We start from the raw sequence: 10,157 nt of genomic DNA on the forward strand, positions 1-10,157 counted from the left end.
CCATAATCTTTCTAACTTGTGACTTTAGAGCACAACACTCATCTTTTTAGAATCAGCCCATAGCTTTCCCTTACAAACCTCCAAGGGTCAAATCAAAACTCTTACTTATTTACACAGAACCTTAGCCATTCAGGCCTTCTTCCCTAAGCCAGCGTTTCTTTTAGCCACTCTAAAATGCCTTTGTTTTTCCAGCTGTTGAAAGAGTTGACTTCTTGGATTTTTCACTTGTCTTGTTGCTATGATCCACTGTTTTACAAGAAGCACCAGAAAGGAGGTGAGCTCATGGAGTGAGGAGATACAGACAGTGGTAGTTTGAATGAGAACGGCTCCCCTAGGCCCGTAGATTTAATGCCTGGTTACCAGGGAGTGGCATGATCTGAAAAGATTAGAAGGAAGGATGTCACTGGAGGTGGGCTTTGAGGTTTTCTGAAGTCCAAGGCAAGCCCAGAATCTCTCTTTTCCTGTTGCCTTGGACCCTGATGTAGAACTCCCAGAACGCCATGCCTGTCTGTAAGCTGCCAAAAGGATGATGCAAACCCCATTTGTCTCCATTTAAGGACCAGGCCTGATTCTGAAAAGAAGGCCCTAAGGCATCAGCTCCAGGAACACGCCCTAAGTCTCAGAAACTAGGCCATTTTTTTTTCTCTTTTTCAATGTGAATGTTCTATGTGCATGTGCCTCAGAAAATATTATACTGTCCCCTGCTGTAGTAGTGAGAGGCCAATAGGGTTCCAGCCTCGGAAAGGTTGAAAACAGCATGTTCCATTTCCATTTCCATTTCCATTTCCATTTCCATTTCCATTTCCATTTATCTATCTATCTATCTATCTATCTATCTATCTATCTATCTATCTATTTATTTTGATTGCAAGCTATGTTTATAAGATGCCTCCCCCAAAACAAAACAAAATGGAACAAAACCACAAAGTAACCATGCTGTCAGAGTCACATGACATGATCCTGGATTTAAAGCAAATGAAATAAATACAGTTGGTCAGAAAACTCCAGATTAGGTTAAGGTGCGGTTGAGGACTGGTAACAATTAGGAATAAAGGCACTATATTTCACCTATTTTTGTATTACTTCCACTCTTAATTATCTGCTAAAAATTGACATGTCAAGTACAGTTAGATTGTTTTAATATATAACAGAGCCAAAGAATCTGTCATGTGCTCTTTGGTCCTTATTTGGGATGTATAGCCATTAAGAGTCTAATCTTTTGTGTTCACAGATGGACAAGTGGTGATATTTTTTTAAAATTTTTTTGAAATATTCTTTGAAAATTTTTTTGAAATATTTTTCAATAAATATTTCTATTTATTGAAACCTCAAATACTTCAACCAGACACTGGGCAGAAGTCTTTTTGAAAAACTCCAGGAAGGAGGAATATTGCTTTTTTCTTCTTGTCTTCAACTTCTGTTTTCTTACTCTTATTCCTTGGGGTCTGGATCCTAGAGGGGACAGGGATCTCATCTGCAAGCTTACTAACCTCTATTTCTTATCTATCTATGGGGAGAGAGAGTCTATTCCTTTATTTGCTTTTACTGCACTGGGGACATTTCATGGGAGTGAGTTGGCTTTATCTTACCCACCACATGTGTCAGTTATTGGCTTTATAGATCTTCTGCAAGTACTATGACATCTGACTTCTTATGCCTTCAAGTTAATACCACAGTATTTCCTAGAAATGGCTACATAAGCAAGGTTTTAACAGTAGAAATGTTAATTGACATGCTAATACCAACATGTGGAAGTCTCATGAGATCTTACTCCTAGACAAGGATTACAGGCAACTAATGGCTGTCAAGAGACAGACTTAACATCTCTAAGGGATGAGTCCCTAATTGATTATCCAATACCAAACGATCAGTTCTGAAACCATATACACATAAACAACAACAAAAAATTGGACTTAGGACATTATATTTATCTATCTGTGCATCCATATATATAATTCACATATATACATATATATAGTGGTGTACATGTTAGTAGTAATCAAGGAAGGGAATGTGGGAGACTGGGAAGAAGCTGGAGGGGTTGGAGGGATATAAGAGGAGAGGGAAAATAATGTAATTATATCTTAATTAAGAGGTATAAAATGAAATGTTAAAAATGAGCTGATTTTATAGTGAAAATCAATTTAAAATTAAGATTTATTCAATGTGGCAACTATTATGGAACTTTCTCAGACCTCACAATGATATAATGGCATAGAGACTTTTTTATTATATATATTTTTTCTCTATCTTTTTTTTAATTGGATATTTTCTTTATATGTCAAACGTTTCCCCCTTTTTAGGTCTCCCCTTTGGAAACCCTCTATCCTTCCCCTCCTCCCCCTGCCTCTATGAGAATGCTCACCCACTCACCCACCCCCTCCCATTTTCCTGCCCTGGTATTCCTCTACACTCAGGCATTGAACACCCTCAGGCCCAAGGGCCTTTCTTCCTACTGATTTCTAACAAGGTCATCCTCTGCCACATATGCAGCCAGAGCCATAGGTCCCTCCTTGTGTATTCCTTGGTCAGTGGTCCAGTCCCCAGGAGCTCCGGGGCAGGGGGATCTAGCCTGTTAACACTGTTGCTCCCTCCATGGGGCTACAAAACCTCTCAGCTCCTTCAGTCCCTTTTCCAACTTCTCCATCTGGGACTCCCATGATCAGTCCAATGCACAGAGGCTTTTTAATAGGAAGCTTGTAGAGTTTTCTCCAGTGGAAGGACAGGGCATCAAGTGGAGGGATGGGGTTGCCATCCCACGGTAAGGAACTCTGACCCAAAATTGTTTCTGTCTAGGGGAACTGCAGGGACAAAAATGGAGAAGAGCCAAAGAGAGAGGAAGTCCAGAGACAGGCCCAGATTGGGATCAGCTGGGGAGGGAGCAGGAACTCCAGTGCCTGACACTGTTACTGATGGTATGGTGTGCTTACAAATGGGAGCCTGGCATGACTGTCCTCTGAGAGGCCCATCAAGCAGCTGAAAGAGTCACACCCAATCAATGGTCAGAAGCTGAGGACTCCTGTGGTTGAATTAGGGAAAATCTGGAAGAAACTGAGGAGGTGGACAACCCCATAAGAAGACCAGCATTCTCAACTAGCCTGGACCCCCGAGATCTCTCAAACACTGGACCACCAATCAGGCAGCAAACACCAGCTGATATGAGGCCCCCAACACACGTACTGCCTGGTCAGGCCTCAGTGAGAGAAGTGCTTAACCCTTGGGAGACTTGAGGCCCCAAGGAGTGGGGAGGTCTTGTGGGATGAGGGTGGGGACATTCTCTTGGAGATAGGGGGGAGAGGTATGGGATGGGGAACAGTTGGGGGGGAGGGTACCAACTGAACTATAAAGGAAGATTACAGAATAACAATAAAAAAAAGCGTAGGTCTTTTAGCTAGGGTAGTCTCTCAGTCAGATTAACTAGATTAACTCAATTAACTCTAGATTAACTCAATTATTTCTGGCACTAAGTCTGCCGCAGGCAGGGCTAGCTCCACCTCTCTGCTCTGCTCTGCTCTGTCTTTTTACCTCCATGTACACTGGTGAACATATGTCTCCTTTGTGTTCTCTCTCTCTCTCTCTCTCTCTCTCTCTCTCTCTCTCTCTCTCTCTCTTCCCCTCTCAAGTTCCATCTTCCATTTCCTGCCCAGGTATTGACTCTCAGAATTTTATTACAGCCAATCAGATACACTTCTAGATTGCTTCTAGGCTGGTGAGGAAAGTTGAATATTTGCAAAATATGAGACCAGTGATGGACCATAGACTATACCAAGATCTGCCAGCATTTGGCTCTCTGAAGGTACAGGCTTCAAAACGGAATATAGAGAGACACCTTCACGCAATGTACCCCAACAGGCAACCTTGAGAATAGAGATACAGAATTTGGTGACACACTATCCCCTCATTACCTCCCCAGTCCATCTCTGAGATCCTGGCGGGTAGTTCATGCTTAGGCAGAGCGCCATAGTTACGCACAGCCAAGCAGCTCCCATTATTGTGCCATCTCCGATCTCTCCTGCAAGGTGACAAGCCATCATTTTCTGGGAGATAAGATTCCACCTCTGGCTGGCACCAGGCTTCAGTCTTTTCTTTTTTTTTTTTTTTGCCATTTCCATGAAAATATTTTTATTGGAAATCCAAACATCCATTTGGAAAATATTCCAACAAATCCTCCTCGTATTAGGGAAACTTTCACTTTTATTAATTTTTTTAAAAAATTCATGCATGTGTTCCATATTTATGTACTTTCTATTTTTGTGTCTCTCAACTCAAATCCATGACCTCTTTTTCTTTAACTATTTTTGCTACACTGTACAAGATTGTATATTCTAGGAAACTCTAATCATAACATATGGCTTTCGAGACAAGATCTGAATGATGACAACCCAAGTTGCTGTGGCAGCATGGTCAAGAGAACTCTCACAAGAGCAGTGCAAGAAATGTTAGAGGCAATTANTGACTACCAAAGAGGAAAACTGAGTGTTCTCTACGGATGCAGTCTTTTCTTTCTACCAGCCTAAGATTCCTGGGTAGAAAATCCAATCCTTGGTTTACCTTGTGTCAATGCTATGATCATCAAAGTGAGGGACACAGTGTCTCTTTAGAATAGTTTCATTCCTTCAGTTACCTGCTTTTATACATGACTTGGTATTCGTTTCTTGTGGCTTTCAGAAGATACATTATAACACTGTATATTAAGTGTTTTAACTGCAATATGATGTGGGGAGTTTATTTTCTCATCTTACCTATTTAGTCTTCTAAATTTTTTTTATGTAGATAGGCATCTTCTCCTCTAGATCTGGGACACTCTTCTGTTATGGCTCTATGATTTCTTACCACTGGCATGAAAATTTTCTTTCTTCTAGGCTCAGATCTCATCTTTTCATAGTGTCCTATGGCTCTCACATGGCCTGTTTGTATATTTTTATTGGTTAGACTTTGTTTTTTATTTTTATTTATTTATTTTATTTATTTACTTATTCATTTGGTTTTTTTTGAGTCAGGGTATCTCTGCATAGCCCTGGCTGTCCTGGAACTAACTTTGTAGACCAGGCTGGCCTCGAACTCAGAAATCTGCCTCCTCTGGGATTAAAGGCATTTGCCACCATGCCCGGCTTTGGTTAGACTTTGTTAGGAACTAAATGTTCAAATTTCTCTGCTTTGCCTTCAAGCAACGATATTGTGTCCTTCTTGATATTTGTTCTTTAGTGAGGCATTCCTGGCATCTTTTTATTTGGCTTATGGAAAATTTCATATCCAATACTTTAATATGATTTTTCTTTAGTATTTCCTTTTATTGAATTTATTGGATATAAAATCTCATATTCTATATTGACTCCACTTTTTCATGTACTATTTGGTATATTTTTTGAAATTCATTCAGGAGTTCATGTAATTTTGAATTGTTTTAAAATATTTACCATTATTCTTCTGAATGCTTTGCCTGGAGTTTCATATAGCACACTCTCATTGCAGATATTACTATGGGTTTGGTGATTTTTGAAGAAGACTTGATACCTTGGTTTCTTATGTTTATTGTATTTTTGCATCAGGACTTGTACATCTGAAGTTAGGTAATTGATTAAATTTTTTAGTTATCTCTCTTCTTTTGGTGGATGTGTTTGTTATGTCCTGGAATGTCTGGGTGATTATAGGGCTAATATGTCATTCTTCTCTGGTAGACTAGTGTTTAGGACACCAGGCTCAAACCTCAGTACCCTCCCAATGGTAGATTACTATCTGCAACAACAATCACTATCAATGGGAAACTCCAACATGAAAATACAGTAATAGTAAAGAAAAAATATGTCACCCCCTTAAACATCAATAATTTTATGTAACAAAGTGGGGCTTCTGACAACACTGTGTGCACTGATATATTATTAGCCACTGTGTTTTAGTTAGGGTTTTACTGCTGTCAACAGACACCATGACCAAGGCAACTCTTATAAGGACAACATTTAATTGAGGCTGGCTTACAGGTTTAGAGTTCAGTCCATTATCTCAAGGAGGCAGCATGGCAGCTTCCAGGCAGGTATAGTACAGGAAGAGATGAGAGTTTTGCTACTTAATCTGAAGGCTTCTAGGAGAAGACTGGCTTCCAGGCAGCTAGGATGAGGATATTAAAGCCCACGCCCACAGAGACACACTTACTCCAACAAAGCCATGCCCCCTAATAGTGCCACTCCCTGGGCCAAACATATACAAACCATCACACTGTGGGTATGAATGCAAAGGAAAGAAGAGTAAGACAAGTGATTAGATTGGGTGAAGAGAGAAAATACAGAGAAGAGAAGAAAGCAAACATAATGTAAACTGTAGGTACAAACCACTGGCTAGATGAGGCAGATGGGCTAAAGGTAGACTGAAAAGAGAGAGAGAAGGATACATGAGCTGATTATGTAGAATAGTTGAACCCCCTCCCCAGGGAGATGGGACACAGAGAACCCACAAACTAGACCCAATTCACTTACTATTGGAGAGAAAAATGAAAGAGGAAAGAAGAAGAGAAGGAAGAGGAAGAGGAGGTAGAGGAGGCAGAGGAGGAGGGCTGCCAGACTGTTTTGACCCACCAGCTCCCAAAAATGATACAAAGTCTCTTTATTGTTTATGAAAACTTAGGCCTTATAGCTTAGGCTTGTTGCCAACTAGCTCACATAACTTAACAACCTTGTCTATACTAGTCCACATTTGCCATGTGGCCCATTATCTCTCATTCAGTTCCTGTATGTACAACTTCCTCCATATCTAACTGGTGAATTCCCCATGCCTGATTCTTTCCCAGAGTTCCTATCTCTGTCCAGAAGTCCTGCCTTTCTTTTCCTGTCCTGCTATAGGTTGTCAGACCTTTACTAAACCAAATCAGAAGTTGATGTGGAAGAATGTTTACAAAATATTCAGGCAGGTGATGATCCAGTACAAATAACAATACCAAGGTCTGGTACACACCTGTGCTGGTACAGAAATCAACATTTGAATAGTACAAAGACATTCTTCACATGGTGAACATTATTCCAACATCTCTCCCATTTAGTCCAATAAAAGGCTCTTTCTATAACATCAATAAACTATATACAATGAGAAGAATTATGAGAACTATCAGGTATGAATTGCATTCACACTGCTCAGCCCATTTGTATTTGGCAAACTTGGAGAAAGTACTCTACTATTTATCCTATCTTGGTAAGTTCAAAGTTCTGTACCTAAATCACTTTCTAGCATAACTTGATTTTATCAACCTAAAAACATCTTCTTGGACTTTAAGACATTTTTTAAAATATTAAGCAATGTAAACCTATATGTGAGATTATAATTATCCAGTCTTCAACCCCATAAGAGACATGAGAAGGATAAATATTACACAAATGAACAGGAAGTCCAGAGGCAGCAGCTTTCAAAACTATAGAAATGACAGAGATGGATGGTTGCCTGGTCAGTCCCCCAAGGTTCCTTTGCAACATTGGGCATCCATCTTCAGCCTACTGGCCCAATATATCTGACAGACTTTTCTGTAAAGCAGGAATTATTGAAAGACTGTCCTATTTTGTCTCTGCAAAGTTAGTCCATCAACTTCTCAGTGTCCACAGTTTGGACAGCTTGCTGTCAGCAGTCAAAGCAAGGGCAGGTTTTTTGTTTTTGTTTTTGTTTTGTTGTTGGTGTTGTTCTTGTTTTGTTTTTGCCCAGTGCCTAGCTTTGCCCAAGTGAAACAAGTTCCATGTGAAAGTTCTTCAATGCCCATCATCTTCTTTGGAGTGGAAGGAGGTGCTTCCAGGAACTGATGTGTCTCATTGTCATGAAAAGCCTTATGTTAAAACATTTTAAATGACTTATTCTGTAGATCTGTAGAGTGTTTGAAGACCATCTATTTATCTAAAGTAGATCTGAATAGGTAAATGTTCTTGTTTCTAGCTATTTACTATTTTATCTGCTTAACTTTGAAAACATCTATAGGAGGTTAAATAAAGCTTATTTCTGTAAATTAACTAAACTATTACCTAATATGACCATAAGTTTGATTGACTGACTACTAAATTGCATTTCTTAATTACCTAAACATTTTGTAATGGTAGTTTTCAAGGACTAGAACTTTACATTACATTTTTAGATGAATTACAAATGTACAATACCTTAAACGAAAGCCGAAACATATATACAGTATTTTGTAGCAAAATATAACCTTAAATTTCTATCAATAAATAAAAATCCTTAGTAATGTAACTATTTGAGACTTGTGGTTGTTTTTAGTCTAAGAGAGATTCAATAATCTACCCTTTTATCCTATCATTCCTAGATCCACCCTTTTCTCTTGCCATCCCTGTAACCTTAATTTTTTTAACGTTTATTTTTAATAATGGTTTTTAAATGTTTTAACCTTTCTTTTAGCCTACCACCCACCAGAGGTGGTGGGAAAGAAAGGATACAGGGAAAGTGGACCTGTTTGGAAAGGTTCTTTGGAGCAACTGTCATCTGTGTTGTCTGGAAATTGGCAGTTTAGTCCATTGGTTAGTAGCAGCAGCTCAATCCCTTCACAAACATTTTATAGATACACTAGCATCCCAGTTTGGTAGAGTTGGAATAGCAAACATGAATCAGCAGCAGTGGCATTACCTAGCAGAGACAGCCAGGTCTCAGCATGAGTCAACAGGACGGACCAGGAGGAATGCCAGGAGAAGATTTTGGCTGTGCCTTTCTCAGGGACGTGAAGATCAGCAAAGATGAGAGACTCACAAGCATTGTACAGCTAGCTCTGTAAGTAAGCTGAGTTTAGCCTGTCCCTGTCTGGCAGTCCTGTTTACATCTTCTAAACATCATGTGCCCTCTACATGTCTTGTCTCAGCACATGTCTTGCCTTAGATCGTGTCTTCCCTCAGCACATGTACTTGTCTTAGCTGACATCATTTTGTCAGTCAGCCCAAATCTGTGGAAGCAGCAAGAAATTGCCACACACCACCAGAAGATTGTTGGTGTGATTTTCTCTATGGAGTCCTGACAAATGCAGCTCAACTACACAGTGTAAGACAGACCAGTACATGTGTATTGTTAGCAAAGAATCTTTTATCGTGTGATCTTTTATGTGTTTACTTTAAGCAGAACATCTTTTTCCTATGTCTGCTTCAGCTAAACGTTCCATCATGAGTCTGTCTTAGTCTTTCATCTGTGTCCACTTAATCTAAGTGTTCCTTTACATGTTTGCCCCAGCAGAACAGCATCCAACTGACTTTCCAAAGAACCCTTAAGTTTCCACTTCACATCTCCTTTCCCTGCTTTCCCCCTAACACTAGACTGGAGAGAAAGGAGGAAAGAGGGAAGAAAGAGAAAAAGAGAAAGAAATCCCTGAATCTAACCTTTTTTTTTTTACTTTGTCTCCCCTTAGACCAAGACTACTAACAATTTGTAACCAATCCCCTAATCAACCACCCACTGAGTGACCAAAAAAACCACCCACTCTACCTCTAGGGAATGGAGGTAGCATGCTCTTAAAATTGCTTCTGGCTGTCTGGAGGTGATGTAGACATAAATTTTTCTCAACCTGCTTTAATACGGGTTCAACCTCCCCTCTAGCTTACCACATACAAGAGGTGGTAGAAAAGGAAGGTTATTAGGACATGGGGGAAGTGGACCTGTTTAGAAATAGTTCTTTGGAGTGATTCCAATCTTTGTTGTTCTCAGTCCAGTCCACTAGCAAACACCAGACATGAATCAGCAGTTGCAGTCCAGTCCACTTGGCAGATACCACACACAAATCAGCCAGGGCAATTTGATCCAGAAGACACTGCAAGGCTTGCCAGTCACCCAAGACTGCTGAAGCGGCAAGAAACCACAGGAACGTCATGAGAGGGTTTTTTCCCCCATTTTTATTAGATATGTTCTTTATTTACATTTCAAATGTTATTGCCTTTCCTGGTTTCCCCTCTGAAAACCCCCTATCCCCTTTCTTCTTCTCCTGATCACCAACCTACCCACTCCTGCTTTCTGGCCCTGGCATTCCCCTACACTGGGGCATCGAGACTTCATAGGACCAAGGGCCTCTCCTTCCATTGATAACCGACTAGCCATCCTCTGCTACATATGCAGTTTGAGTGAAGGGAGATGAAATTTAAGACCTATGATTCATGTAACTTATGTCAAATAGTCCAAAGAGTTGTTTGTGAGCTTAGAAG

Source organism: Mus pahari, chromosome 5 (assembly GCF_900095145.1).
Source record: "Mus pahari chromosome 5, PAHARI_EIJ_v1.1, whole genome shotgun sequence".
Classification (NCBI taxonomy): Eukaryota; Metazoa; Chordata; class Mammalia; order Rodentia; family Muridae; genus Mus; species Mus pahari.